Below are 10,355 nucleotides of genomic sequence, written 5' to 3' on the forward strand. Positions count from 1 at the left end.
GTGAATACCAGATTTCGACACTATGAATCCGAGCAATTTCCCTTCGCTTAATGCAAAGAAAGATTTCTTTGGGTTGAGCGAAATCCCATACCTCAAGCATCTTTGAAAGATTTGCTTCAAATCTTTGAGATGGTTGTTTCGTTTTTTGGAGTACACTGTTATATCATCCAGGTAAATCACTACTGATTTATTGACTAACCCTTTAAACGCGATGTCCATGGCTCTCTGAAAGGTAGCTCCGGCATTGATCAGACCAAATGGCATCTTCCGATATGCATAAGTGCCCCATTTGGTTCGGAACGTAGTCTTTAACTGATCATCGGGATGCACCAGTACTTGATTGTATCCTGAAAATCCATCCAGGAATGACATTAATTCTGAGCCTGCTACTGCCTGTAATATTTGCTCCATAGGTGGGAGGGGAAAGTTATCTTTCTGACAGGCTTTGTTGAGATTTCGGAAATCGATACAGATTCTAATGTCTCCGTTTTTCTTCCTAACGGGCACCATATTGGATACCCATTTAGAATGCCTTACGGGGAAGATTATTCTGGCTCTCAACAACTTATTAAGCTCAGTTTTTATCTGATTTTCTAGGTTAGGGTGTATTTTTCTGAGCTTTTGCTGGACAGGTTTTTCATTGTCAATCATAGGGATAACATGTTGAATGATAGAAGTGTTGTATGTCTTTAGCTCATCGTAATTCCAGGCAAAAACATTTTTGTATTGTCTCAGAAGACGGATATATGCTGATTTCTCTTCAGGGGCTAGGCCGTGACCTAGGTTAACGTTTTGTGGCTTCTGATCGGTCCCTAGGTTTACTAATTCATAGTTCAGGGTAGAACTGCAAAGTTTAGCATTGGCGGACCTTTTAAACCGACTTTTCAAATCATATAAATCTTCTAACTTGACCACTGATTTCGGTATAGCATTGTCAGAGCCATTTTGTTGTATTTGGTGATCATGATGGTCTTCGTCGATTATCTGATTTGAGTAGGATCCTTCAGAAGTAAGGAAATTTACGATGTCAGGATCGTCGTTGAACACTCTCCAATTGGTGATATTGTCAGGGATGGATGGTCTAAAGATTAATTCTATTGAAAACCTATCAGGACTAAAATCTTCAGAAGGGATAAGTCTAGAGGCTACGTTAGCTAACAGGTCTGCGCTCGCGTTTTGGATTCTTGGAATTGACGAGATGTTGAATGCTACGAAATGTGCAGTGAGATCTTGAACTAATGATTGATAATGCTTTAAATGACTTGACAGGCAATGTATGGTGTTACGTACCTGTTTTACGACGATCTCCGAATCTCCAAAGACTTGAAGATACTTAACGTTTAATCCGATTGCTTTGTATAGGCCTTGAACCAAGGCTTCGTACTCCGCTGTGTTGTTCGTGCAATCGAACTCAAGTCTGCATGTGAGCATAATCTTGTTCCCGTCTGGGTTAATCAGAACGCATCCTGCTCCTGCTCCCTCATTGGATTTAGATCCGTCAAAATATAATTTCCAAAATAAACATGTATTTACAGAATTATCTAAAAAACTAAAACATTTTGAGTCATCAGTTTGGGAGAAATTTTCAACTTGGGATAAAACTGAATTCTCTAAGTATGGTGAAATATGAGCATTGAAATTACCTAGGAAAGAATCTATTGCGTAATTGCCTACAATGCTGTTATTGTATGTTATGGCTTCATTTTCTCCTTCCAGTTCTGTCACTATGTATTTTTGGTGCAACTCTCGTTCAACCTTTATCTGATTTGGTTTACCATTGTATGGTAACCACATGTGCGACCAATCGGTTGAAAAATATCCGTGGAGTTTTTCCGACCAATCCCTGCTAAGAATCAAACCATAGAACTCAGGGATATCAGCTACTAGAATGTCGATAACCTGACAAACTTTTGGGTTAGACGACAATCTTATGGTCACCTGATTGAGTTCACCAATCACTTCGACTTGGGATCGATCAAGTTGAACTATACGTACCGCGGATTTTTGAGGTTGCACATTCAATTTGGCACATATTGACCTGGGTAAAATATTCGTTGAAGCACCAGAATCGACCAAGCAATTGTGCACGTTTTTATTGAAGATTTCATATGTGAGAAGAAAAGGAGGAGTATGGGATCTCGATCTTCCTCCAATCAAGGCGATGTCATTTGGATCAATTTTATTGATCGTGTTGGTTGGAGGTCTTCCCAGATCGTGGGAAGCTACAGCTGTAGGTAAAGATGTAGTAGGCACAGCATGTAATTCTTTCATCATTATTTTCTGCTGGTGTTTCAATTTACTCAATTCATACAGAGTGATATTAGCTCTAGTCTTCTTCATGTCATCAATGATGTTATATTCCATTTCATCCGACACTATTAGTGTTCTTGATGGAGGCGTTTGATCAGATTGGACTGGGCTAAGCTGGGTCGCTTTAGCAGTTGTCTTTTTTGTTGCGACCTTTTCTTTTGTTGCAGGGTTTGCGCCCTTTTGTTTTGGGGTAGTTAGGGGAGGATCAAGTTGATTTTTGCTTCTCGTGCTAACAGGAAATGCTTCTTGATCCTCTTCTCGTGGGAGGATGAAGTCCCACATTCCTTGTAGTTCTACGACCTCTTCCTCGTCGGTCTGCCCTTCAGTGGTATTCTCTTCTTCTTCGTCTTCTTCAGATTCAACGTTTGAGACAACACTAGGTGGTTTTACCTCCATGGGAGGATTTCTTTTAAAAGTCCTAAAGGGCTTTTTCGAAGAAGTCTCTGCTACTTGTTTCTTAATATCAATCATCTCATTGGACATGGCTTTCAACACTTTTTGTAATCCTTCCAAATCGAAAGGGTCTTTCGTTTGCTTCTTCTTGGTGTCTTCTTTGAAAGAGATCTTCTTAGATTTGCGTTCTTCTATAGCAGATCTCTTTTCTAGGGCTACCACGCATTTTTCCACTGCTAACGCTTCTTTCAAGTTGTCGACTAAGGTGGTCTTGTTTGCCCTATCTACGAAGATAGCCAAGTTTGGAGGTAAAGCCGTGATGTACCATTCACATCTTACTTCCTCGCTGGGTTGTGAAGCAGCGGGGATTTTGTTGAGGATCTTATTGAACCGTAAGTTAAAATCTTTAATGGGTTCTCTAGCCTCAGCCTTAAGATTAGATAGGTCATTGATCAATGTCGCCGTGGATCTGTCATCACCAAACTTGGTGAGGAACTGACTTTGAAAAATGTCCCAGCTTGTGATGGATCCGGAAGGTAACGAAAAGTACCATGACCCGGCTGTTCCTTGCATTGTATAAGGGAAAAGCCGGACAACAGCGTCTTCATTAGTGACTCCGTTGAGATTAACAGAAAGCATGAAATTATTGATATGTTCCTCGGCTAGCATGCCTGCTTCCGGATTGAATTTAGGCAGCCATTTCTCAGGATGGGCCGGTATAGGGCTCAGGGGTGGAGGCATTAAAACCGCCCCAGGATTGTTCCATGGAGACTGGGCCATCGTTGAGCTGCTAGTTAATGGAAGTGCAGGAGATGATCCCTGATGCTGAGAAGATGAAGATATTAAGATCTTTGATGTTTGAAGAGGAAGGTTTGTATAAGATGGGTGAGTGAGTTGGAATGAAAGAGTGGGTGGTTGACTTCGCGGTGAGGGAGTTGATATGGACGAAGTGGATGAAGGAGTCTTACTGTCAGACTCTGGTGGTGTTTTCCTTGCTCTTTTCCTGGTAGGGAGAGGGAGTTCACTTGGTTGTATGCCAAATTTTTCACTCTTTAGTCTGGTAAGGGGATGAGCAGGATTGTACTGCGAAGTCACGCTGCTTTTGGATTTATCAGACTTCTGGTTAAAAATAGAGAATCCCTGGAGTTTATGAATCAAAGTTTGAATTTCAGGGGGTTCAATGATAGATTGGTCTGATATATTCGAATATGTAGCAGTGGTAGATACTCGAGCGACTTCAAATTCCGGGTTTAACCGTGTTGGAGAAGTCGAGGGAGTTGATGAGGGTGTATTACTCTCAGAATGGTATTTAGATATTGCTTTAGGTGCCATTCATAGTTCGTGCCCTCCTTCTAGCGCCAAATATGTTGAGGGCCCTGAAATCGGGTCAACAACAAGGGGGATACCCACCCGGTCGGGAACCTGGTTGGCAGCTCCATGCCCGTTTGGTGTAGCGGGTCCGACTGGGGATAACGGGACCAGCTTCCCGATCTAAGGGGTGTGTGTGTGTAGAGTTTGGTGATGTGTGTGTGTGTAGAATATGATAATGAAAATCTGGAATTATTTCTAAGCTAATTTAATTCTAAACTCTGAGACTGAATTTTATACTACTTTAATCTATCAAGAACAACACATCTAATCTACGCTAACCCGGGATAGAACTTTTTCCATTATGCGATCTAGAAAGATTTCACACAATAACTGGTAATGAAGATTATTCAGCTATTATGAGAATATAAATCAATTAAGATGAACCATCCTGCATAAAAAGTTAAGCAAAACGGTTGTGAACAACATATCGCATAATCAGTTATTCATGTATTAAGAACAAATCAATGACTCCACCGTACAAAAGTGCCAAATGGTAGTCCACTCATTCATACATTAACATATAAACAACATCAGCTGTATATTACTCTAAGAATGTGAGCAGAAATTCGTCAAGAGATAAAAGTACCATTTATGACTGATTTTATACTCACAGACCTGAAGCAATAACGATCTATTTCTACTTACTTCTAATGCCTACTAAGAGTACAGAAGTGCAACATCAGTAGCAGGTATTAAAATGCAAACATAAATAAATCTCGATCCGTCCATTCATCAATGAACCCCCTCCGAGGGTGCAAAAGTGCATGTTCTGAGGACAAGTTTTTTGACAAATTTCCGGACCCTTCTCCAATGCAACGAGAAGGGTTAAATACTACTAACGGCTAATTTTAATTACACAAATTTAGGGAACGGCTTCAAATGACCGCCCTTTTACTAAAACAAATTTATTTCTAAAAACTGAATCTAATTTCTAACCATTTCTGTATCTGCTCCTTAGTGCTGTAAGCGATGCGCTGTTCGCCGTGAAAGAGTCGGCTGCTTGTCCTTTCCTTTTGTTCAAGCTTGAAAATTAGAAATAACAAGAGTTGGCACCTCTTTCTAACAAACTAGAAGATATTTTTGAAAGTGTTCTTCTGGAGGAGTGTCTTCACGGCGTGTATACTTAGTACAACTCAGATTTCTTTCAAACTGATTGTGCTGTTGCTATTTCGGTTTCCGGCGTGCGAATGACTCAATGAGCTGGGGATTTTGTTGCCTGAACGATTTTCTCAATTGAAACTTGTTTCCATTCTTTGTTCCAGGCTTTTCTGAGACGTCTTTCCCCTTAAGCGTTTTTCTTTTTGCTTTACCCAATTTGGGACTCAGGATCTTTCATAAACGCTTTGCTTTTGTGCGCCTTTGACTCTGAGTCCTAGATAGCCTATTCCCATCAGCATTTGTTGAGTGATACTCTGGAATCCGCGGCCCTGCTGTATGCGGTATCCATCTGCGAAGTCATCTCCTCTCTGTTCTTCTAGCTCTGGCGCTTTTCCTTAGATGTTTCCTGCATATAGATTTATATCAGTTGCTGACTTATAGTTCACGTAAATGAAAAGAGACAGAAGAAAAGATTGACATGAAAGCAATTAAGTTCTAATGAATGCATAATCATGTCACCCATTATGACTTGACTCTTCGAAAAATGCAACATAATCATCTTTGGATACACAGGCGTACAATCATTAATTTCCCGTAAGGTGCGCGCCTAATTTTGGGCTCACAGATCATGCCGAGGAATGCCTGCGACGAATGGCTTCTGCGATTTGCATCGCAGCATCGAAGATTGCGATGTAAATAAGTGGTATCGCAGCAATTGATGGTCTCATTCGTCGCAAACCATAGATCGCAGGTCGCAGCTTTGCATGGTCGCAAATCGCATATCGCAAGATCGCAAGGTCGCAAGGTTTTCGCTTTGTCACTTTGTGCTGCTTATGCGACATTGCGACGTGCGACGTCGCATATCGGCCGTCGGCGATTCTTTAGGTTTTCCCTTTTTGAGCGCTTTTAATGCACGCGGTGCGATGAGTTCTCGCGTCGCTCCCTTTCAGTGTATTTATGCGCTTTGGGAGAGCGCCTCTTTTTCCTTTGCGACGCGATATAGCTCTTAGGGAGTTAATACAAAAGATTTTTCAAACAAAAATATTTTTTGGATTTTTGGTTAAGGGTCCCCCTTTGCTTGATGTTATTACTAATATCAAACAAAGAGGGGGTTGTTGGTGACCACAACAGAAGCAAAAACTTATTCTTAGTATGTTTTTAATGGAAGCAGGAAAGTGATTGAGCTTGTTCCAATTGTGTAACTATTCTAGTTGAATGTAGCTTGTTCCAATTGTGTAACTATTATTTTTCCCAGTTGAGCACGACACCCGAAGCTAGAGGTCCAAGCGAGTGCACAATGAATAATCACAAATAAGAAGCTGATAGGAAGAACATCATTGTCTGTTGGTTGAACCCTGACGATGGACTCAATAACGCCTTTCCTTTCAGATCTTGAAAACACCTGATCTCTATAATCCAAAGACTTTTCATGAAGATTACTGTTGTAATCACCGACCCTCAAAATGTCTATGATCCAGCGATCTACGAGTTGAAAATAATTAATATTATTTTGTATTAATGGAGAAATGGTTACACCAGTTGTAACGTATCTCTTAATTTAGGATTTGTTCCTAGAGTTTAGGAGTTTGGTTGCAACTTCCTGATCTCTAGTAATGTACTTAATGATGTAATTGCTCATTTGATGGATGTAGAGTGTACGGAGAGAGTTCTCTTTGTTTGTGTGCAGTCTCCAGGTGCAGTACTCATCTGTGAGCTGCAACTCCTTTTGCAATTCAAGTCTGATTTTTATCTTGGTATCAGAGCACAGAGTAGGGATAACCTTAATTTTTTTTAGGATGCATCATTGATTACAGCACTGTAGTGGCGGTGGAGTGTATAGAAGCATTCGTAGAATTAGGTGGACTGCAGTAACACCTGAAGACAGGTCTCAGATGACTGATCATCTCTCAGCGGAAAATAGGGTTGGCGCGGTTTTGTCGCAAACGGTCGCGCCATTTTTGAGCGGAACGAAGGGTTGGCATGATTTATTAAGAAACAGTAGTGCCATTTGGCATGGTTTTGAGAGATATAGTCGTGCCAGTGTGCCAGAAAGTGTTATTGGCGCGGAAAATCAAGCCTTAATCGCGCCAATTTCGTAAGATGCATCGCTTTTTTTTCGACGCGATTATTTCGCCGTCGAGAAGCATCAGCCTCTTTCTCTTTGGAAAATCTGTAATTTTTTTGCAGATCGATTTTGCTCGGTGGTGGCGCATTGGAGTTCCTAATCTGTTTGGTGGCAGCAGATCAGATTTTCCTAGTGGTGGCGCATTGGAGTTCCTGATCTGTTCGGTGGTAGCAAATCAGATTTGCCAGGTGGTAGCGCATTAGAGTTCCTGATCTACTCGGTGGCAGCAGATTGGATTTGCCCAGTGGTGGTGCATTAGAGTTCCTGATCTACTCGTGGTAGCAGCAGATCGGATTTACCTGGTGGTGGCGCATTGGAGTTCCTGATCTGTTCGGTGGCAGTAGATCGGATTTGTCCGGTGGTGGTGCATTGGAGTTCCTGATCTGTTTGGTGGTAGCAGATCAGATTTGCCTGGTGGCAGTGCATTGGAGTTCCTAATCTGTTCGGTGGTAGCAGATCGGATTTGCCTGGTGGCAGTGCATTGGAGTTCCTAATTTGTTCCTCGGTTTGCGCAGTATCATTCAGGTTCAATGGTCAATTCGGGGCTAAAGTGCCCTAGGTTTGAAGAGAAAGTCCCTGCGAGTTGTCGTGACGCGTGAGCTGGCTTTGTTGGCAGTCATCTACATGACAGGATCATGGCAAGGGGCGACAGTGTTATTGTTGTCGATAATTTCTTCACAGGAAGGAAGGAGAATGTTTTGCATCATTTTGGCAATCCGATTGAACGATAAGGCATGATGTTGTGGAACCCTTATTTTTGGAGGCTTGCCCCACTTCGCCTGTGCATTACAAACACAATCCTGTGAAGAATGTCAAAACTAATGATGTGGGAATCTTGAACATATCCAGACTTGCCAAGCGTGTTGGGGCAAATGTTGAGGTTCGGATTGCTCAAATTTGCAATACATATGGTCTGCGAATGTGCCGTGATGATGGTCAGGTTTCAAGTAATTTTGTTTCTCATGCTTGGCGCAAGGAGCCTTTGACAGTCTGTGGAAATGGGGAACAAACACGAAGCTTCCAGTTCATTTCTGATCTGGTTGAAGGCCTTATGCAACTTATGGAGGGCGAACATGTTGGTCCTTTCAATCTTGGGAATCCTGGGGAATTTACAATGTTAGAACTAGAACAAGTTGAAGAAGGAAAGGATGACTCTAACAGTGATCGGGACATTCCATTGCTAACGGAAGAAAACAGTAAGGAAGATGAAGAGCAAGAGCAGAAACAAGAAGAAGAAGTAACAGGAAATGTAATCAATAATGCAAGCCCAGAAAAGGCTGAAATAGACAGATTTGAGGTAAGTCCCCTACCAAGGAGATCAAGTAGGAATACTCGATTACCTTCTAAATTGAAAGACTATGCATTAATGTCAAAGTTTTTAAACATTGTAGAACCTGCAAATTATGAGGAAGCAAGTAAATCAGATGCATGGAGGGTTGCAATATATGAGGAAATAGAATCAATAAATAGAAACCATACTTGGTATTTGGTTGAATTGCCTGAAGGTAAAAACCCCCATAGTATGAAAATGGTTGTATAAACCAAAAATAAATGCAGATGGGAGTATAGAAAAACTTAAAGCTAGACTGGTAGCAAAGGGTTACTCACAACAAGAGGGAATAGATTTCGATGACACCTTTGCTCCTGTAGCCAAATTAAACACCATTAGAATGCTAATTTCCTTAGCAACAAAACACAAATGGCAACTACACCAACTAGACGTTAAGTCTACATTTCTGAATGGTGACTTGAAGGAAGAAATTTATTTAGTATAGCCTGAAGGTTTCGTGAAAAAGGAGCAGGAACATCTTGTGTGTAAATTGAAAAAGGTACTTTATGGTTTAAAATAGGCACCCAGGTTGTGGTATGAGAAAATTGACTCATTTTTTGTACAGCATGGCTTTCGTAGGAGCTTGAATGATCCAAATCTGTATACCACGTTTATAAACAGAGGCAAATTATTTTGATTTCTTTGTATGTAGATGATATGATCATAACAGGCAATGCTAACAATCTGATCAAAGAAATCAGATGTCAAAAGTGTATGAGATGGAAAGACATCGGAAACCTTCATTATTGCTTGCGATTGGAGGTATGGAAAGACTCTAAACAAACCTTTCTTACTCAAGGGAAGTATGCCAGAAGCTTGCTGGAAAGGTTCGGAATGGAGCAATGCAGATCAACAACAACACCATTACAGAAGAACTTAAATTTGACTAGTGACGACGGTACTAAAGAGGTGGATTCAACCATGTACAAACAGCTAGTTGGCAGTTTGATATATCTGACTACAACTAGACCAGATTTGGCATATTCTATTAATGTGTTGAGCCAGTTCATGTCAAAACCACTCGAAAGTCACTGGGTCGCAGCAAAAAGTGTGTTGAGGTATCTTAGTGGTACTACTAATTATGGCATTTTGTACATTGACACTTCTGATGTTATTCTAGCAGGTTTTTTCAGATTCTGATTAGGTAGGTAACTTGGATGATCGAAGATCTATCACAGGTTATGCATTCAGCATTGGATCCAGGGTCATAGCATGGAGCAACAAAAAGCAGAGCACTGTAGCTCTGCTTCATCGAGACAAACTACTGTCAAAAGAGATATGTGTTGAATATTGTAAAACTTGTGATAACATGGCTGATATTTTTACTAAGCCTCTTGGGCATGTAAAGTTTGAATTGTTTAGAGGGATGTTAGGAGTTTAGGATAATCCTCTCCCATAAAGGGGGGGAGTTGAAAATAATTAATATTATTTTGTATTAATGGAGAAATGGTTACACCAGTTGTAGCGTATCTCCTTAATTTAGGATTTGTTCCTAGAGTTTAGGAGTTTGAGTGCAGTCTCCAGGTGAAATACTCACCTGTGAGGTGCAACTCCTTCTTTTTCAATTCAAGTCTGGTTTTTTATCTCTACGTAAAACAATAGCACTCGACTAATGAATTTCTCTTCTTCGCAACCTTCGAATAAAGGCGATTATCTGTCCAAAATAATCAAACAGCAGTGTCCACAGATAATTTATCCACGAGGCCTCACAGCTTTCCACAAAAATGC

General features: G+C 40.9%; 1 pseudogene; it reads left to right on the forward strand.

The window, feature by feature from the left end:
* Positions 1–10,355, forward strand: part of LOC149207310 (coatomer subunit alpha-3-like) — a 50,161-nt pseudogene that overhangs the window by 35,544 nt on the left and 4,262 nt on the right.

The sequence above is a fragment of the Pinus tabuliformis genome, chromosome 1_2 (assembly GCF_031772625.1).
Source record: "Pinus tabuliformis cultivar Carrire ecotype Pingquan chromosome 1_2, CPIR1, whole genome shotgun sequence".
Classification (NCBI taxonomy): domain Eukaryota; kingdom Viridiplantae; phylum Streptophyta; class Pinopsida; order Pinales; family Pinaceae; genus Pinus; species Pinus tabuliformis.